The sequence below is a fragment of the Thermobia domestica genome, chromosome 2 (genome assembly GCF_964235325.1).
Source record: "Thermobia domestica chromosome 2, izTheDome1.hap1.1, whole genome shotgun sequence".
Taxonomy (NCBI): Eukaryota; Metazoa; Arthropoda; class Insecta; order Zygentoma; family Lepismatidae; genus Thermobia; species Thermobia domestica.
In genome coordinates this window covers 337,032,579-337,051,711 of record NC_137455.1, presented here as the reverse complement: position 1 = coordinate 337,051,711, position 19,133 = coordinate 337,032,579, and the positions used below count along the sequence as shown (strand labels likewise).

General features: G+C 38.1%; 1 protein-coding gene across 4 annotated transcripts in view; it reads right to left on the bottom strand.

Moving 5' to 3' along the window:
• The window catches only part of Yod1 (Yod1 deubiquitinase), a 36,842-nt gene extending 32,394 nt beyond the window's left edge, over nucleotides 1-4,448 (bottom strand). For 2 of the 4 annotated variants that reach the window (XM_081749170.1, XM_081749172.1), the window contains exon 1: nucleotides 3,995-4,448. The gene's annotated coding sequence lies outside the window, so the exon portion shown is untranslated. The remainder of the gene's footprint in view (nucleotides 1-3,994) is intronic. The other 2 variants (XM_081749171.1, XM_081749173.1) reach the window with 1 other exon arrangement.
• Nucleotides 4,449-19,133: the final 14,685 nt, after the last annotated feature.

Sequence of the window (19,133 nt, the reverse complement as noted above, 5' to 3'; positions counted from 1 at the left end):
CTATACGAGTTCAAACTTGGATCGAACACCACTGCAGCAGAGCGGAAGATACCTCAGGCCTTTCGTGAAGGTGTCGTGATTACGCAGACAGTGCAAGGGTGGTTTAACAAGTTTAAGAACGGTGACGAAACACTCACGAAAGACGCACCACACGTGCCGGAAGACCAACACATGTACAAAATGAGGATCTTCAGGTAGCAGTTGAGCCGAACTGTGGACAGACATGTGAGGAACTGGGGCTAATATTCAATGTTAGTGGAGAAACCATTCGCCAGCACCTCTATCAATTTGGGAAGCACTGATTTGTCTCCGGGCCAGAAGGCTACGCGTGCAGACACCTGTGATTCTTTGCTGTCTCGTCTGAGGAAGGAGCCATTTCTGGACAGGATGTTGACATGTGTTGAGAAGTGGGTCCTGTACGAAGCTCCACGGCGTCGTCATCATTGGTTAAAATCCCATGAACTGGTTCCAAAACAGCTGAAATCAGCAATGCAGCAGAAAGTCCTCCTGTGTGTTTGGTGGACTGCTCACGACATCGTGCATCGGGAACTGCTACCGGGTGGTCAGAGCAGAACATCAATGCAACTGTCTACTGTCAGCAGTTGAGCCGTGTTCAAGAAAAACTCAAAACCCTGGAGCCAACACTTCTCAATCGCTATGGGGCTCCCCCGTTACGGAACAACGCTATACCCCACATAGCTAGAATGAGCCGGGACACCATCCTACGCTTTGGATGGGAAACACTATTGCATGCGCCATACTGTCCGGACATTGTACCGTCCTGTTATCACCTGTTCCTTTCCTTGGACACTCACTTTAGAGGACTCCAGTTCAACTCCGTAGTAGAGGTGCTAAATGCACTTGATACCTTCTTCGCTTCACGGCAAACCAAGTTCTACCGCGAAGGAATCCATGCCCATCCCAAACGTTGGCAGAAAGTCATTGATACTGATGGGTACTGTTTTTGATCTTCCAGGTACGTCTTAGGTGATATATCAATGCTCTAAGTCATAGGTCAAAAAGCGACAAAACTTTCTTCGTTACTTTTTTACATATTACATAAAACTACTGTATAAGTTCTAGTATCTCGAGTTCGGGAAGTCAGAATGTCAAAATTCGTTCAGATTATTGCTCATTTTGGTCCAGTTTACAAAATATATAAAAATCAAATGGGGTCCTTTTTGCTTCCTGGTCAGTTTATGATCGAATATCTCGAGTTCCGAAATTCGGAATGTCAAAATTCCTTCAGATTCGTGTTCCTCGTGGTTTAGTTTACAAAATATATAAAAATCAATTGGGGTCTAGTTTGCTTCCGTGTTCACTTTATGTTCGAATATCTCGAGTTCCGAAATTCGGAATGTCAAAATTCCTTCAGATACGTGTACCTTGTGGTCTACTTTACAAAATATATAAAAATCAGGTAGAGTCCAGTTTGCTTCCATGGTCAATTTATGTTCGAATATCTCGAGTTCCGACATTTGAAATGTCAAAATTCCCGTCATATTCGTGTTTTTTGTGGTCTAATTTCCAAAATATATAAAAATCAGGTAGAGTCCAGTTTGCTTCCATGGTCAATTTATGTTCGAATATCTCGAGTTCCGACATTCGAAATGTCAAAATTCCTTCATATTCGTGTTCCTTGTGGTCTAATTTACAACATATATGAAAATCAGGTGGGATCCAGTTTGCTTCCCTGCAGCCGAAAAGTACATTGGAAGTGTCATCAAAGAAATAACTTAAAAAAAAAAAAAAAAAAAAAAAAAAAAAAAAAGACAGGATCGCAGGTCAGTATTTGTAACACGGAAGTTCACATCAATACTTACGGTTTAGAACCCTCACTTTTCTGATTTTAAAATATGGCAACCCTAATTTAACTGTGACTTGTACAACCATCGAACTATCCCTTTCGCACTGTGCTGCACATATTACCATAATAGCCTTGGAGCAAAAAAAAAAAGTTAAAACACATATAAATCAATTTATTTGTCTCGATCGATAGATGCTTTCACAATTGAACGAGTGAGTTGAAAAAGGTACACATTCCAGAAAATAGGCAAGCTAAACTGGGATGGTTATATTCATTTTATATGTACCTACACCGCTTGAGAGGAACAAGGAACGCATTCATTAATTTTAGGTCATCTTTACTGAAGTCTACGGGAACGTATGTGTGAAAAATCGAAGATATTTCTGGAATTTTTTCATGTTTCCACCCAGTGTTTGGAAGTTGAGGTTTTTGGAATATGTTCCTTTTTCAACTCACCCATTCAATTGTTAAAAGGTGTAATTAAAAACAGCAAACATTGTTTCTGCTTTGAAAAGGGCAATCCCTTATAAAACCGCAAACACGGTTTCGGGCGGCTTTCGCTTTCGAAAAGAGCTTTTGCGGTTTCGGTTTCGAAAACCGCTTTTGCGGTTTCGGTTTTGAAAACCGCTTTTGCGGTTTCGGTTTTGAAAACCGCATTTGCGGTTTCGGTTTTGAAAACCGCATTTGCGGTTTTCGGTTTTCAGAAAACCGGTTTTCTCAAAAACCGAAAACCGCAAATGTCACAAAAATTCAACAGCACTAGTTTAGGAGAGTTAGGAAATTAGAAAGAAAGTAGGATCAAACTACCCGCTGGCACAGAGAAAATTATAAAAATTGGAAAAAATCACAGAAAAAACAATTAAAGAGAAAGCGCAGGAAAAGTGGTAAGAAGCAGTTGTCAATAAGAGCAGTTTGAAAGGAATATACACATATAAAAAGCGTTATGAGAAAATAAATTATATGAATAATGATTTACGAAGCGTTTTACTTTTCAAAGCCAGGTCAGGGAGCCTTGAAACAGAGGTAAGATTGAAAAAAATTAAAGAACTGAACGAAAAATGTCAACTATGTTTTAAAGATGATGAAACACTAGAACACTTATTGTTAAAATGTGAAGAAACCCTAAAAATCAGGGGAAAATGGAAATGGAACGATAAAATGAAAAAGGAAGGAAATTTGGTTAAATTAGCTTGGAGGCTAGGCTTTCATGTAAATGGAAGGGAACTAAGTGAGAAAGAAATGAAAAAAAACAAAACTTCTTGAATTTTGGTGGAAAAAGAAAATGGAAAACGTTAAATGAAAAAAGCGCAATACTTTCTTTCACTAATTTTTTTTTTTTCAGGAACCCAACTTCCGAAGAGAAGGAAAGAAAATACCTTGAACAAGCACTAACATAACCTAATGTACTAAGATATTTTACTGATCTAACCTAACTTAAGCTATCCTACTGTACAATCTATGATAAAGCCATCCGACAGGTAAGGCATCTATTAACACCGGAAACAGTTTCCATTATACTCGCTTAGGCGCATACTCACCGTCGCTAACGTGCCTGCTCCGTAGAGGCGCAACCCCTCGCGAGTCCAAAGCTCCCCCCACCCTAACTCTTTAGGTAGCATTGATGCTTTTTAGTAGTCACATAGCAAAGGATGGGGTTTTCTTCAAATTTTTTATAGTATACGCTTGGACGCTGTATTTATACGCACATCGTGAAAGAATCTTGGGATAATTTTGGAACTTCGGGGCCCAATACCAAATTCACTCAATCTATCCGAAACGAAACTAATCTAATCTTACCTAACCAGAACCAACAAAAAATACAGAAATTATACGAAGAAAGTAAGAAATTTTATCTCAAAAAAGTCTGGCCTCCCCAATTCCAAAACTATGCTAGAATCTTAATTTTCTAACAAATATTTCTGTTAGCCCACTTGAACTTAAATTTGTGATAAGTGGGGTAGGTAGGCCTACTATCATGTCACCTAGGGCAAGTATTTCAGTGAACAATAAAAAGAAAATTAGTGACGGAATTATATTTTGTTCAAAAATTATTATTTCAAACTTAGCCTGCATGTTCTAACATCCTACTTTGCTTTTATATTAAACAAAAACTAAAATCGAAATTATCAGTAATTTATACATTTTAAACAGCATTTTGTAATTTAAAATATAAAACCAAAACATTACCTGAACAGCACACTTAACAGCAGTCAATCAATCACAACGTACTGTATTTTCACTGGACTTACTAATAAAGGTTAGTCTTACTGACAAAGTTAAAATTGGTTCCTGTTACACCAACTAATCTTTACAAAAATGTCCTCCAGTTAACTTTATTTGCATTAATAAAACACAACTTACTTATTGGTCAATGTACAACTAGGACTTCTTTCGATTTCTTTCTCGTTCCACAAGAAGCACATGCAAAATATATACATATTCACACACACATGTGCCTTAAAACAATTAATTAGATACAAAGCACTTTCACATTGATTCTTCCTTTGTTCCTCTCCTCTCCCCGATTTTGATGTAAATTCAATGAACGCTTGAATCTTACAATCATGCAGTTTAATACTCCAAAGAGCAAGGGGGAGGGAGGGGCGTCTGTCCTTAGTACTATACACAAACTAAAAGAAGAAATGAAGGATAGTGCTAATAGCGCTTTCGATTGTCTTCTTTTTCAGATACGTTCTACACTCAACGCAAAGGCGTTGCCAAACGTACTGGAAAAGACTTATCGGGAATTTACACATACATGTTAGTAGTGTACAGTCAGCAGTAAAAACTTCTGCTCCTTGACCACTGAAATTCCACTAGACCGAGTCCAGTAGTTTTATTGCTGATTGTACACTACTTATTACTTGTGTAAATTGCTGGTGCCGTTTTACAACGTTCTTGCGTCTAATTAGTATCAGAAGAAGATTAAAGGAAGCGCTATTAGTCCTTCATTTCTTCATTTAGTTTGAGTTTAACCAAGGATGTTATAAAATGGAGGGTGTGCCTATACAACAAAATCGTGAAACCACACGACACAGTTTCGCCACTCCTATTCTTCCCACTCCGCCCAATAAGTTTGCAATATTTTGAGCCAACATTCATAGCGGAAACGAGAGTTGCCAATCAGATTCTGTTGCTGTGCCAATGCTCGGTTGGTTTCTGGCTTTATTGAGTTAATAGTTGAAGATGCATATGTGCAGATCCTCTATTTTATAACATACTTGGGCTTAACAACCTAATTTACACTTAATATTTCAACCAGCAGACGACATTTGGGAAGCCTGTGGAACACTGAAACAGGCTTTTGCTGTAGATTTGATGAAAAAAAAAAAAATCTCTACTTTGAGATTAATCTATTGTTTGGAGCGTGTTCTGCAGTGAGTGTCATACATTAGAGTTTGACTAACGCATGATGCTAACTTTGGATTTAGAAACTCGTTAGTGAAGTTAGCAACGGCGTATGTGGAAAATGATATCTTTCAGTTCCACGTCCTACGCTTATGTCCTTTAGGCTAAGGGAGACGTCGATTTATGTCGAGAAAGACCACCCATGACTACCTTTATTTCTCCTAATCTCTTTAATTCTCCAAATGTGTTGGTCAGCACTGTGGAAAGTTTCTAAGTGTGATTGGACATATTTATATCTTGAATACTGCGAACAATAACAGTTACCTAAGATGGCGTTACTTTGTACATCAGGGATTACTTTGCACAAAGTATGAAAAGAGTTTCAAAGTCCTCTGTCAGTAAAACCATGAACTGTAAAGAGGAAGTTTCAATTGCCACCGTAAGATAGAACATCTAACTGTATTTTGGCTATAATGTTGGGGTTAACATCAGTTCTAATTCCCCTAAGGGTTTGTTGTTGTAGAGGTATGGAAAACAGACACTATAAAGACCGCCAAAATTTGAAAGATATCACCTACAAGAATTTTCGTCAAAGTTAAGTCACTTTCGTAGAATACTATTGTGTATAATGGGACTTTGATGCAATAGTTGAAATTGAAATGTGAAACGTTTTAAAGTCATATAAAAAAGGAAAAATAGAAGAAGGCAGTTTCAGCATCTAATCGGGGCAGGGGTGTAGCTACGGGGGGCCCATTGGGGCCAGGCCCCCCAAATGGTTTCCTGGCCCCTCCAAATGACCAGCTTTTAAAACATCATAGTGAAATTATCTCGCTTCATTCATTTAAAAGTAACAAAGTTTATTGACAATTAATAATTTACGGTAAAATAGTATGGAGAAATATTGTTTTTCCATACCGATCGAAAAATAGTATAGTGTCTTTTCCTTATACCGATGGAAAAATAGGATACTTTTTTGTGACAGCAGATTACACAATTTACTGCGATTTATATTTGACAGTTTGAAGACAAACGTTTTAACAAGGTATTACAAATACAGCCATAAAACAAAGGTACTAAACTGATTTGCAAGTACAGTATATTTTTATATGCCTTAACAAGTGTTTTAAAAGACATAGAGGATGGAAAATTTGGTGAGAAACAATGTTTTTATTCAATTTGGATTTCATTCGTTCTCTCTTTTATTTCTACTCAGTGTAATAAAATAATTATGATTTTTTAAGTCACGAATAATAAATAAATATTTTTGTCAGGAAACCGTAAAGAAATTAAGTGAAATTTCAAAGAAAATCAATCTTGTGTAGATAGGTTTTGTATACAAGTTCTTAAATTTAAATATGAAGGTAACCAAGAAAAGTTCTGTTGCTTTTTCACCCACCATCTTCCAACATCAATATGTCACCTAACCTGGAAGATCAAAAATAGTCCCCATCAGCATCGACGACCTTCTGAAAACGTTCTGGAAGGCCATGGGATCCATCGCGGTAGAATTTGGTGGACCGTGAAACGAAGAAAGTATCAGGTGCATTTTGGACTTTTACTAGGGATTTGAACTGGCGTCCTCTAAGGTGATTGTCCAAAGAATGGAACAGGTGATAATCAGACGGTGCAATACCCGGGGAATATAGTGATTGCAATATTGTTTCCCATCCTAGGCGGAAAATGGTGTCCTGAGTTATCCTAGCCACGTGGGACTTAGCGTTGTCCCTTAAACGAGGACCCATTTGCAATTCAGAAGTGGTGGCTCCAGAGTTTTGAGTTTTTGTTGAGCACAGCGCAACTGCTGACACTACACAGTTGCATTGATACTCTGACCAGCTGGTAGCAGTTCCCGATGCACGATGCACCAAACACACAGAAGGACCTTCTTCTGGTACAGTGCTGGTTTCGGCTGTTTTGAAATCGGTTCATGGGAGCTAACCAATTATGACGGCACCGTGGATCTTCGTATGAGACCCACTTTTTATCACATGTCAACGTCCTAGACAGAAATGGCTCCGAAACAGTAAATAAACACAGGCGACTGTAGCGTTGCCTTCTGGCCCGGAGTCAAAACATGTGAGACCCATCGACCCAACTTGTAGTGCTTCACAAGTTGATGGATGTGCTGCCGAATGGTTTCTCCACACACTGAATTGTAGTCCCAGTTCCTCTTTGTACAGGTGTTGGTCTTTTGGCACGTGGTGTTTTCGGGTGTTTCGTCATCGTCCTTAAACTTGTTAAACCATCGCTGCACTGTCCGCGTCGTCACGACACCCTCACCAAAGGCCTGGCATATCTTCTGTCCCGCTACAGCGGCGTTTGACCTCCATTTGAACTCGTTCAGCATACATGCTCTTATGACGCTCTGTGGATGTCCCATGTTCCCCCTGTCTTTACACAAGTTCTGAGTTGCCACAACCAGGTAGTATGTTGGATATACCCACACCAACAACTGACGTTCGCCTTATCTCCACTCGCATTCAACTCACGGTGTGAGGTCCAATTGAACACAGACCTCCACGAAAAGGGACATAACTTACTTGGTTACCTTTATAGTTATGCACAAAAGTATAGCGTTTGGTCCCGGGCAGTAGTTCTTGATTAAGCATAATAAAAACTATCTTGAATATAATTTATGGATAATAATAATAATAATAATAATAATAATAATAATAATAATAATAATAATAATAATAATAATAATAATAATAATAATAATAATAATAATAAGCTAAAATAGTGTTTTTAGTTTTCCAGAAGGAAACCAAAATTTTCCTTTCTTTCAGTCTTCAAAAATACAACCAGCAACACATTGTTTTGGCTTTGTACATTGTAGCTGGCCCCCCTCAAAAACGATGGGCTCCTCCTACACAAACCTGCTGGCTACACCCCTGATTTTAACCTCTTTCTGTCGTATCCATTATTCTTTAGGTGCTTATGGAATGACTGTATACTCTGTTCTGCTTGTCTGTTTCACTGCTTATTAGCATAATGTAGAGAGATTGAATTTCTTCCTTTTTATTAGTAGTATTCAGTATAAAGACAGTTCAAGATTTAATAACGATTTTTTTATTATTATATTTTTATGTTTATTTTTCTCTTTATTTTCTGTGGATGATGAAAAGCAGTCATAACTTGGTGTAATAAGACAGTCAGAAAACATTTCAAAATTCTCTTCAGCAGACGATTCCTCATTTTTCATTCTTTGTAATTTTATGTAACTTATGTAACCTTATGTAATCTGATGTAACCGAATTGTTCTGAACTGTTGACAAATAATTAAATAAGTCGAGAATTCCATTTACCTTGCACTCTCCTCAATCCTTACACATGCGTACTTTGGAGTTTTCCGTATTTTCGACGGCCATCGTCCTTGTTTGGATGGTATAAAAACGTCCCAGGACCCAGAAGCAGAGTTGGCGTGGGTCAATGAAAACTTGGTCCACGACCCACTGACACACCACCCACCGTTACCCACGACCCACTGACCCACCACCCACCATGATCCACTCTGACCCACGACCCACCACCCACTATGACCCACCGTGACCCACCATGACCCACCACCCACCGTGACCCACCACCCACTATGAACCACTCTCATCCACTTTTCCTCTTTGACCTACTCTGACTCACCAAAATCCATCGTTATCAACTCTGAACACGATCCACGGCCTCTTCTGAACTGACTAAAGAGCTTACACTTGTAATAAAACAAGACTGTGAAATTGTCACTAATCGGAGTTTGACTTTCTAGTCAATCGCTCAAGCACCACTCTGTTACAATAACGGTGGATCTGACCTTTACGATATAAAATGGTAAAGTGTTTGTCAGTGAGGAAATTGAAACAGTTTGAGGTAGGGGGAAATTAGTGTGTGCCTAAAATATACTTGTACTAAGAGAGTATTCTTGCAAGTGTTAATTTTTGAACGCATTCCACAAGAAACTTCTATTCGCAGGAAAATACCCCTGTACAATATGGAAAAGATTATGGTTTCTCAGTTCACAGGATTTTTCTCACAAAAGACTTGAAAAATCAGTTGTTCATAGGGTATAAAGGTGCTCGGGTACCCTATGTGAGAGCATTTCCATAAAGTATGCTCATAGTGTAATCACTAAAACACCACGTTAAATTTAAATTACAAATATGCATAATTGCAATTATTATGAATATTTATTCAAAGTGGTTTACCTAAAGCAAAGAAGAGACTTACTAAAAATTAGGTACAAAGTTGAATAACACAAATAAGCCATTAGTAATACAAGTATACATTATCCGTAACTCGTAATTTTCCACCTTAAATCTGAAATCGGATTTATTTCCTGTTGGTAAATTAACTTTTTGGCGGTAAATCATCCACAGTGGAATGATGTCCATCCTTCAGCCAAGAAATAACTAGCTCGTCTACTTTGAGCATGTCTAGCGGTGGGCCATTAACATTGATGAGCAACAAGTTAGGCAATGTTTGAGCACTTAGTCTATTTCTAATATCAGTCATCTGTAAATTCATAAGGGGAAATCCCCGTTCGCACTCTGTCGTGGAAATTGATAATACTTCTACCCGATTTCTGCAAATTCTCATCGACAATCTACTTGTTAGACTGAAGTCTGATAACGATTTTTCTTGGTCAGGTTTGAAATACTCAGCAAGAAGTATCATCTCTCTATCACCATACATCTTTCCCATATCGACCATGTCAGTTGGGAATGTCGACCCATGTAGAACAGAAACTTAATCTACCACGCCTTTGATAAGGAATCTTGTGAATAAATTATCAATTAAAGCCTGATAAACTGATGATTTCTTGTTTGTTTATACATTTAATTTTTGTAATTACACATGAAGGTTTGATGCCATTACCAAGTTCCCTCCCCCGTCTAGAAAGCGAAAGGGAACGTGACGTGGTTCCTGGAAAGTGTTCAGAGGTGAATGGGAATTTCCCTTCTTCTTCAACTTCAATTACCACACTGCTTTTTGCCATGAGCCAAATTACGATTAATTTCAATTAAATTATCATAGTATAATTATTTCTTTGTTGAATTATCGATATTTTTCAGTGAAAAAAAGGATGAAATTTCCAAGTTCCAAATCAAATTCAGCTCCGTAAGTTTAAATGCTTGCGAGATACTCATTTTTTTCCGCAAAAATTCTGATCCTCACTACCTCCTTAGAATATTATACATTATAATGAAAGCAATATAACATCCCAATTTCGATTAAGGCCTAACTATATACCAAAAGTAATTTCATTTGACTTTGCAATTTCACCGTGATGGTCAGGCACACACAGTTACATTCAATTTTTTATATAATAATTTATATATTACAGTGATTTAAAAATGTATTTTTCCCAGTAGTTAGCTTTAAAAACTCACAGGTCTCGAAAGCCAAGTTGTAGTGTAAGTCCTGTTGCTATTATTACTATTAAAAATATCAATATCCAAGTGAAGTTCTTTTTTCACTTGGTTAGATATACTCACCTCAAGTAAGTAGACAGAAACAAGTGGAAAAGGAAGGGAAATGAAGGTGTTGAAAGTAAAACGGAGACAAATTTACCAGTCTTCAAAAGATACTGTCTACAATGCAGTGAGCAGAGAGGGTCGGTAGATCATACTGAGTCGGTGGGTCGCAGTGGGTCACGGTGGGTGGTGGGTCGCAGTGGGTCACGGTGGGTGGTGGGTCACAGTGGATCACGGTGGTTGGTGGGTCGCAGTGGGTCACGGTGGGTGGTGGGTCACAGTGGGTCACATGCTATTGACCCCCGACCCACTGACCCACTCGGAAAACTTGACCCACTCCAACTCTGCCCAGAAGATGGGAGAAGCGGAGGAGTGCACGAGAAACGCGAGAGAAACGCCGGAGAAGCGAGTATGAGCAACAGAGAAGTAATTTCACGAGAAATTCATTTCATCTTTCAGGCCAATTTTGTACAGAGGCTAAGCCATGGAGACGACCAGTCGACGTCCAAGAGCTGAGATACGGAACACACATCCAAAGTCCTAAACGTCTTAACAATCTTCCTTTCCTTTCTTCCCAAACCAAGACCCTCGACTTTCTTTTTTTTCTTTTCAGATATCTCTCAATTCTACCAGTGAGCTAAATTTTCCAATTAACAATTATCGTTTCTTTTCTTTCTTCAAAACGACGACGAAAGCATTCCAACCGAATGCAAAAGCGTAAGAATAATTCTATTCTCCCTTGGTCGAGTAATCTACATTACTTCTGGCGTGGCAATAGTTTCCCGACGAGCAGCTTTTTTGATACCATTCTGTGTATATCACTTCTTGTTTACCGTTTATTCTCATATCCAGGAACACTTCCTGGGGTGCCTGGTTCGATCCCAGCTCGCGCCGTGTGGACTTTGTGGTGGACAAACACCGTGCTTGTGGGTTTTTCTCCGGGTTATCCCGTTTCCTCCCACTTTCTTCATTCCACAATTTCACTCATCTCTCCATCATCACGGTCTCCTTTAGCCTAACCGGCATAAGCGTGGGACGTAAAACTTTATTTTTTTCATATCCAGGAAAACTATAGCCTCTTCCTTTTCCACCTCTAGCTCCAGTTGTATGCCTTTCTCTGTATCCTTAATTTATTTTACAAACTTTTGCAATTGCCTTACAGTTCCTTTTCAAATCTCCAAGTAATCGTTAACATATCTAGCAAAAAACACTAATTTGTCACTTCTTTTCATCCTTACTTTCTTCTCCCGGTCGTTCATAATTTCTGCCAGCACTGGACTCAACTTGGAACTTATGCTTAGTCCCTCCTTGATCTTCACTAAATTATCACCTACAACATAGAAACTGTTATCTCATATAGTCTTCAGAGCCTTCTTCTGACCTTCTCCCCTCCAACCATTGATGTCCCTATCCTTCATCAATTCAGTAATGACTTAAACAATGTGGTTCCTTCTTAGACTTGGGAACATAGCTTTCACGTCAATACTGAACATGATTGTTTTAGCTTTCTCTGTCCTACTTCCTCCAACCTATTTTTTTTAACTCCACCGAGTTTTTCACACTGCTACTGTCTTGTTGCCTCTTTATCATTTCTACAACCTTCTTTAACTTCTTCTCCAATGGTCTCAGTTTTACCTCCTCCTTATGAGCTTTTGGAAAACCTTTCATTACAGGTATCCCACCTTCTTTATTAAGACCTCTTTCAAAACCTGCTTTTCTTAATGATAATAACACTTTTTCTCTAAATTCCTCACACATATACCTTTCACCTATTATCTCGTAAGTATCATCACAGATATCATTCAATTTTTCTTTGTACCATTGCTTATCCATCACAACGATGGCATCACCTTTGTCCGTTTGTTGCACACATATGCCTTTTCCCTCCTTTATATCCTTCAACACACTGAACTCGTGCTTTGAAAGGTTCCCCTTTGGCTTCTTTATGTTCCTTTCCGCAATCACATTAGCCTTTCTTCTTATCTTATCCCTTATCTCCATGTCCTGAACTTGAACCATGGCTTGCCCTACCGAGTATATCATCTCTTCTGCGTCCACTTTTTGTTCTTTCACTTTAAACTTATATCCTAAACTCAACACTTTCTTCTCATCATCTGACAAAGTCACATTACCTATTCTATGTCACATTCTCAAAGTCACATTACATTCTCACAACACTAATAAATTATCACTAACGTCACTTTTTAACTTCACTGTCTTTTCTTCATTCAAAGCATTCATACATGGAGATAAGGAATAAGATAAGAAGAAAGGCTAAAGTGATTGCGGAAAGGAACATAAAGAAGCTAAAGGGGAACCTTTTAAAGCACGAGTTCAGTGTGTTGAAGGATATAAAGGAGGGAAAAGGCATATGTGTGCAACAAACGGACAAAGGTGATGCCATCGTTGTGATGGATAAGCAATGGTACAAAGAAAAATTGAATGATATCTGTGATGATACTTACGAGATAATAGGTGAAAGGTATATGTGTGAAGAAATTAAAGAAAAAGTGTTATTATCATTAAGAAAAGCAGGTTTTGAAAGAGGTCTTAATAAAGAAGGTGGGATACCAGTAATGAAAGGTTTTCCAAAAGCTCATAAGGAGGAGGTAAAACTGAGACCAGTATTAGATTGCCGAGGAAATATATTTGAACCATTGGAGAAGAAGCTAAAGAAGGTTGTAGAAATGATAAGGAGGCAACAAGACAGTAGCAGTGTGAAAAACTCGGTGGAGTTAAAAAAAATAGGTTGGAGGAAGTAGGACAGATTAAAGCTAAAACAAGCATGTTCAGTATTGATGTGAAGGCTATGTTCTCAAGTCTAAGAAGGAACCGCATTGTTAAAGTCATTACTGAATTAACGAAGAATAGGGAGATCATTGGTTGGAGGGGAGAAGGTCTGAAGAAGGCTCTGAAGACTATATGAGATAACAGTTACTGTGTTATAGGTGATAAGTTAGTGAAAATCAAGGAGGGACTAAGCATAAGTTCCAGGTTGAGTCCAGTGCTGGCAGAAATTGTTATGAACGACTGGAAAAAAAGTAAGGATGAAAGGAAGTGACAAATTAGTGTTTTTTGCTAGATATGTTAACGATTACTTGGAGATTTGGAAAGGAACTGTTAGGCATACAACTGGTGCTAGAGGTGGAAAAGGAAGAGGCTATAGTTTTCCTGGATATGAAAATAAGGAGGAAACAAGGAGTGATATACACAGAATGGTACCAAAAAGTTGCGCGTCGGGAAACTATTGCCACACCAGAAGTGATGTAGATTACTCGACCAAGAGGAATTTCAACATTAACATGGATAATAGAGTTAGAAGCAAAATCAGGAAATGTAAGGAGGCACGGTTTATAGAAATGGAGGGTAACAAACCAACGAACTGTAACTCATGACTGATCATCGACGAACAGTGGAATAGGTTGTTACAAAAGCTTAAAAAAATGAAATGAAATCTTTAAGTTTAACGTCCCATGGTTATGCCTGTTAGGCTAAAGGAGACGGTGATAATGAGAAATGAGTGAAATGGTGGAATGAAGAAAGTGGGAGGAAACGGGAGAACCCGAGAAAATCCACGAGCACCAATAACTACCAGTACATTTGAATTAAATTTGAGTTTTTTTAAATGCCTTTAGGCATCTGCGATGTGAATGAGGAATTCCTATGGAAATGCTAAGTGTCTGCTTTCGATGAATTATTTTCCTGCAACCTTCAGAAAATCGACTTAAACTATTGATTTTGCAAAACTCACTGTTAGCTTCTCACTTTAGGTAGTGTATATTTACAACGAAAGGGGGTGTACGTGCATCTTTGCACCCCCCTAAATCCGGCCCTGCCTATAGGACTACATAATAAAGAGGCTCCATTTATAGGAGACGGTCTATTTCATTTGTATATGAAATCAGTTTTGCTGATCTTTTGGGCAACCAACTTGTCAATGTCTCTCTTAAAGTCTAGTCTTTACCATTTTTCTCTGAGCTCCTCCGTGGCTAAGCGGTTAGCGTACGCGCCTTTGGCGTGGGAGATCCGGGTTCGATTCCCTGCGGGAGCTAATGTGGTTCGGATTCCACGTTAATCAGTAGGTCCACGTCTCATATGGCCTCGCTGCTGAAAGGGACGCTAAACTAAAATCAACAACCATTTTTCTCTATTGTTACTATGGTCAATGCACTGAGATTATTCTAAATTATGATATTTCATCATGCTTACATATTCTTTAATATGACAAAGCAATGTTCAGTTTCAATATTTACCATAATCTTCGTGAGTTTTGTTGTGTGCTGGAAGATTCATAAACTTCAGTGTCCTCCTATGGATTCACTATCAATTGCACGACACACTAATAGCATTTGCATTAGACTCGAAACATCTGTTGTCTCGTATACTTGAATTGCCATGTATACTGATTTTTAAACTGTTGACAGTATACACGTAATATACAATGCAGCAAGTTATTATGGCAATTGCAGAGCTGCCTTTGATTACGAACGATTTGTCTACATGTTCTTACATTGTTGCCTCAAGACACTTCATTATTGATTATTTTGTACTTACGTTCCCTGTTAAGAGGTTAGCCAATTTAGGACGAGATTTACAGTTTAAAAGCGTGATTACTGTAATGTGTTGGATGTTCTCCCACCGGGAATTGAACCCAGGATTTACCCACCAAAGACGTACCTAATCAATAGACAAATGAGAAGGGTAACACATTTCATGAAGTCAACTAAACCATGGAAAATACCAGAGTTCTCTGAATCTTCAGACTCGTAATGGAGACATGTACCATGTTCGAACACATCCAAAATTTGATATAATCGATTATAAGTGAACAAATGAGACTTTTTCCTATAAGATTATTATGAGCCTTAATAGAAATGATAATAAAAACGAGTTTTGATAGAATATTTGGCGTGCTTACCAGGAGCGCACCAAGACTTTTTTTTTTTTTTTGTTTTGATGGATCCAAAATTGAGGGGAGAGAAGATCCAATACTACAAAGCACTACGTCTATGTAGACCTACTATTGATCCGGGTTAATTCAATATTCGAAAAGCGATAAGTAATTGTTAAGTTTTACCACCTACATTCTCAGAAAAAAACTAATAGAATGAGCGTAGATTATTTTTATAAGAAAAGAAAGAGGGTAGATGACATGTAGGATCAGATCTTTAAGTTACACCAATCATTTCTGTGCTAAACAATTATAGCTTTATTATGGAATTGTACTAATGTATGTCGAGTAGGGGCATAGATGCATCCCTGATGCTCACACTACTTAAATTCAACATAGTATTAATATGTTTCTTATAGTTCTTATCACTGGCGTCTCTGGCATGTAAAATTTAGGGGGGGGGGCATCAAAGAAAGTGATTTAAATTGTACTACCTAGCCCAACCTGTTTATTAACTTCGATTCCATTTGTTATCTTTCTGCTTACCTTCACGGACCCCCTAAGGTATATCAAGAACTCGATTACAATCGTTTCACAGTCTGAATATTATATTCCAAATAAATATAATTATTATTTTATATGGTATTCTGTCGTTAGTAAATAAATTAAATTAGAATAAAATATTGAATATTTTATACTTCAAAATATTGGGGGGACGCATCCCCCTCGTACCCCGCCAGAGACGCCCGTGGTTCTTATGTTTCTTTACATTTTCAATTAAATGAACCAAGGATTCCCATCCCGTAAGCGTCGGTGGACCACCGATGGGCAACTAGCGACATTGCGCCAAAAATTGGTGGCCCCGCAGCGACGCTACGCGGTGGCATCTTCCGTTTTGAAAATTATACCACCAGTGGCAGAGACGCGACGAAACGCCAATTAACCACAAAGTTATTCCCTTAAAATACGTTAAATCGCATATATGCGTGATTTGTTTACATTAAGGTGAGTCTAAAAGACACTTTAAAAAAAAGTAAAAAAAAGTAAAAAAAAAAGTTCCCGGGCTGGGCCACCAACCTTGTGATTACTAGTCGCGTGATCTTCCGACTTCGCCATCTTTTTTTAATTTCAAAAGTTAACAATCCGAACCTGTTTAACTTACTTGAAATATTTATTAAGAATTTTACTTGCTTTATTCATTTAAGTTGCTTTTCCAATCACCTAGAACGACAGGAACACAAACACAGAAATATCGAGGACAGTTAAAACCACAAAGGCACTCTCACTTGGAATCGAACCAGGAACCCCGTACATCAAAGGCGCACTGCTAGCCACTAGACCAGCGGGGAGGACACCCACCTAGGCGATGAAGAAAACAGCGCTTGTAGAGGGGATAAATCGTTGAAGTCTTTTTAAATTGGCTAATCAGAGTGTTCCTTTACCCGTGTATATTCGCTAATAATCGTTTGAGAACAGAGAAAATGCATTCGCCATGTAATTTTATAACAAAATGACACGCGTCTATTTACTTCATTTCATAGTTCTCCCATATTTACTTTCAAATGCTCGGCGACAGTTACATCTAAATTCATACAAGTATACGCACTCATCTCAAGATTTTTCATTTCATGATGTGAGGCAGGGGTTACTCTTGACTTTAGGAACAATTCGTCATGAAAAAGTAATATATAATAATAACCGCATCCTCATGACTGGAGATAGTTCGGTTTGGTCCCTTCGCAATTTTCCGCGACGAATCGAAGGAGCGCGGACCGAAATGAAGTCCTTGATGCTACGCCGTGGTAACTTCGGCACTCGACTCTAGATAAAGTATTTCGACTGGAATAAACGCTGTCACTAGTGGCACACTGGTGCCAATCCTTTCGACGCGTCGTTATATCGACGATTGACATTTATCGGCAATTTGGCCACGAGGAGCTGGCGCCGTTACAGCATGGGGATATTATTACACCTTCCAGGTTCACTGCTAATATCTTTCAAATAACAGACAAGGCAAGCAAAACAATATTTTCACTTTACAATTTGTCAGCCATTTATTGCTTTAAACCAACTTTTAAATTTCAACATATTTTACTTTTCACATCGTGGTGATGGTATACTTTGGCTGATTATGTTGTAATTTCTTTCCAGTCTTTCACAATTCGTCAATCCACTAATGATATACAGTAGTTTGCAGTCGCTCAACAGAATTCACTACACAATAGGATAATCATAAGATTTTTGCAGGAAGAAATCTTCAGAGAAATGCTTCCGTGCAATACATAACTGGAGGCGATGGAAAAATAATAATAAACATTAACATAAGCATTTATAAATCAACTAGAGTGACACCATACTTGTTTTCGCTTTTGTACCACTTTGTAATACATTGAGAGAATTAAGTGCATCAGTGCAATCTCCGAACTGAAGTATACGTAAAGAAAATAAAAACATCGCTGTGGTTTTTTGAGAAATGTTACAGCTGAACGTACGTTACTGCAACTAGCAGTACTCGTCTTCGCATCAGGAGCGTCACTTCAGATTTTGCTTGGGGAGGGCAAAACCCCCCTAAGTAAAATTTCGCGTTTTCACTCATTTACTACTACTCTTTGATAAAATCTATATAAATCTCAAACTCAGGGGGTGCAATTGCCCCTCCCTGGCCCCCCCTAAATGACGCCCCTGCTTCGCATGTATTAAAAAAGAATGTTGAAGTAGGAAAATCAGCTTTAAAATAACCTTCAGGTTCTTACAATACGAAAGGTAAGATTTTACTATTGTAGCAAGGCTACGAAGTGGTATGTTTTCATAAGCTATTTACTATTCTTACAAATATTCAGTTTATTTTGGCAGGAAAACCGTGCCCAAAAGAAGAATTGGTAGGATATACGTAGTGAAAAAAATAAAAGGGCTTGAAAATAAATTGAAATACGATTTTATTCTACGTTAACTTACGAATCTCTGGAGAAGAGTTCTAAGTCTTCCATTCCCCTTGGTGACAAAGAAAGTAATTTTGCTTCTTCCTTAGTTTATTTTTATTATAAGAAACAAATAGAAAGAAATGCAGATAACTGATTGAGAGAATGAATTATATACTACTATATTCTTCTATTTTCAATTGCAAAAGTGTAGTCTTTGATTCTGTTTGAAGCGGCACATTACTGGAAATCAGTAAACAACAATTTTCTTTTGAAGGTCGGGCACATGAGACTTCAGTTCCTCCGCTCAGCTCCACCCGCTATCGTTTTGTACTACATACAGAGTAGCTCTTCACGTTCGCAATCCTGTTGTGAATGTGGTAAGATGATGGAATGCACACAAGCTAGCGGGGAATCTATTTAAAATTTAAAGAAAACTTTTGGTGACTGTAACGTTACAGGTTACAAAAAAAAAAAGAAAGAAAGCAATGGACTAACAATATGATATTCTAAATATTATCAAATATCTTAAAGAACTACAAACAATGCTTAATATTTGTTAGTTCACGTGCTCTTGTGAACTGTATAAGGCTACGCCACTGCTTTGATGTTTCATAACGCTTATCCTTCCATTCTAAGATCGGGCGTTCTGCTATTTAATAATAGGAAGTAGTTTTAATGTTTGCGTTACTTTATGCCATTAAAAG